Consider the following 3,113-nt stretch of genomic DNA (forward strand, 5'->3'; position numbering starts at 1 on the left):
ATATATATATATATATAATTTTTCATAGAAAACCATGTAATCGTTACCAATATAGCAAGAGATTTCACCGCAAAAAAGTGTAAATTAGACTCCTTAGGGATCGTTGTCCTTGTTTATATATATCCAAAGTTTTAAATTTAAATTTAAGAGAGAGATTTGACGCTAATATCCATTATTTTTGTAATTTCAACATTTTTGTAATGTCAACATTTCTGTATAAAGCTATATTTGACCGTCAAATTTAAGTCAACCATATAAGTTGCCTTACATATAGAGGTTGCCTACTCCTTACCCAGAGTCTGACCACCTCCTGTACCAACACTTTAGATCTATCATGGCGTCTGATGTGGTTTTTTAAACCAGACAATGTATTGAAAATACACCCACATACATTGCATATCCGATTTGGACCTCCAAGAGCTGCAGTTAAGTTCTGATCCTTGTGGATCTTAAAATGAATTTTGAGACATCCGTTAGATTTGCAGACCTTATTGCATGCATAGCATTGGAAGGCGTGCACAGGCATGCAGGCAAAATAGTGAAGGTTCGTTTTCCATGGATTTGCAAATGAGATTTGAGCCCAGCAAAAGAAAGGCCCAGTCTGTCGCAAACTGTGCACACAAAAAGTTCGTAGTGATTCACCTTCTCGATTGTAACATTCTTCTTTAAATCTCTCTTGAGTGTTGCATGCATTATCCTGGCCTCTTGAAATGCTTTCACGCCATTCTACACTTTTGTTCGCCGTCCAGCTCGATCCGAAGTAAGAGTTTCTACATCCTCTGGATCCATTCCAAGTGACTTCATGGTAGTCCTTATGCGGTCCTTAAACTTCGTTTTTAGTTTTACACCGATAGCGTTTCCCCCCTGCAAGCTCACCATAAAACAGCTGTTTAGGTGTGTGTTCATCCGCCATTCGAACAATATGGCCAGACCACCTCATTTGGTTTTTCAGAATCATTGCTTTAATTGATGTGATGCCTGCAGACGCAAGGACAATTGTGTTTGGAGTAAAAGAACTCCATTTAATGTTTAAAATGTTATGAAAGTATTTTTGGTGGAATTGTTCTAACAATTTGTAATGGCTTTCATAACACGTCCATGTTTCAGAAGAATACAACAGGGATGGGGAGACAAACGATTTGTAAAGAGCCAATTTTGTGCTGGCATTTATATGTCGTTGGCGCCAAACACATGACTCCAAACCACCAAATGCTTGTGCTGCCCTTTGAATTCGCAGATGTATTTCTATGTCCAGATGTCCATCATTTTTGTATAGGGCTTCCATGGTAGATGAAAGAATCAACAACTTCAAGTAACTTACCCTTAACAAAATTTTAGGGTTGCAGACAGCACCACATGCAGGTTGATACATCACAACTGTTTATTCAAGTTGACGGTCAAGCCAAAATCATCATAAACCGAGTAAAATGCAGATACAAGAGACTGCAGACCTGTTTCAGAATGACTGACAAGATCGCAATCGTCATCGCATAAAAGTTCCCTAATGAGTGAAGTAAAAACCTTCGTTTTGAATTTCAGTCTGGTCAGATTAAAAAACATCCCCTGTTGTTCGATATTTTATGTAAATACCCTCCTCAAAGTTTTGAAAAGCGTGTGACTGCACAACAGCAAAGTATATTGCAAAGAGGGTGGGTGCATCAAGGTCTCTTTGCTTTACTCCATTTTCCACAGCAAAAGATTCAGAGAGCCTACCACCAAAATTAACTCTAGCTTTCACATCTTGATGCAAAGCCCTGACCATGTTTACAAATTCTTCTGGGCAACTTATTTTCCTTAGAAATAGCCACAGAGCATTTCGATTAGCAGTATCGAATGCTTTGCTCAAATCAACAAAGCAATGGTATAGGGCAAGATTCTGTTCAATGTACTTATCCTGAAATTGTCTGATAGTAAAAATACAATCAACTGTGCCTCTGGAGGAGCGAAAGCCACATTGAAACTCAGACACCATATTTGGAAATATGAAGGTATATAAACGTTCTAACAGAATGCGGACAAGTACCTTTATAACCACGGACAAAAGCGAAATCCCACGAAAATTACCACACAGATCCTTTGGCCCCGATTTATACAAGGAGACTAAAATGGCATCAATCCAGTCTTGAGGCACTTTCTCAGTTCTGCAACAGTGACAAATTAATATATATATATATATATATATATATATATATATATATTACACAAACACATATGTACAGTACATAACTATACTTAAACTATACTAGCAGGTGTACCCGGCGTTGCCCGGGGCTGTTAAGTATGCCTGTTTGGTTATTAGACCATTAGCGGATGCACCTCTGAACTGAATGAAAGAAATCATAATGGCAGATGTTTCCAACGTTGTTTGTTTTATTTAGCGCAATAGTGAACATGCAGAGTCATACGCCCACACCATCGTCATTGTTTTCCATTGGGAGAGTGGGTCGATCTGTAAAAAACCGGCAGTAGTTGAGTTTATTTTCTTTATCGCATAACTGCTGACATGTGCTGTTTAGCAGATGGAAAGGTTGAGCCTATAGATATGACATGAAGAGAAATAGTATGTTTCCCTGCTGTTTTGCTGGGTTGTAAGTCGAACTGCGCGTTTGCTACAGTCTCTGCAGCTCACGCAGCAGTAGAGGAAGCATTTCTTGTTCGGGCGTGCTGAACGTTGCTCGTTGCTCTGAGCAGCTCGTTGCGCAGCAATACGTTCCAACCGATCAGAACGCTGCTCTTCACTTTTCCTTCTTCGCGCTGAAGCCATCCTAAGTGCATTGAGAGAGTTCCTCCTGGCGGCGCCCTCCGTAGATTCACTTAAAACGCATACGTTTACTTTTCTTTGCAGTATTTGTTTGCCAACCTATATTGGACCTTTTGCGTCGAGGCATGGTGGAAAATTATCAGTTTAGGCAACAGAAAAAGTCTTAAGGAAAAAGTGGTGAATGTGTAGCACACCAATAAATAGTAAAATATAGTTGGCAAAAATGTTAAACAAATCAAATTAAGGATTTTTTTTTATTTTGGGTAAGAGTTTTGAAGTGGCTAGTTTAAGTTGGAATAATTATATGAAAAAAAGCGCTCCCTTGAAAACAGGGGCAAATCGTAACTCGCAA

The 3,113-nt window shown here is 39.0% G+C and overlaps 1 protein-coding gene across 2 annotated transcripts in view; it reads left to right on the forward strand.

Annotated features, from left to right (window-relative positions):
* LOC106867732 (CAR1 transcription factor) overlaps positions 1 to 3,113 on the forward strand; it is a 24,930-nt gene that overhangs the window by 1,198 nt on the left and 20,619 nt on the right. The window lies entirely within an intron of this gene.

Source organism: Octopus bimaculoides, chromosome 2, assembly GCF_001194135.2.
Source record: "Octopus bimaculoides isolate UCB-OBI-ISO-001 chromosome 2, ASM119413v2, whole genome shotgun sequence".
In the NCBI taxonomy this organism is placed as follows: Eukaryota; Metazoa; Mollusca; class Cephalopoda; order Octopoda; family Octopodidae; genus Octopus; species Octopus bimaculoides.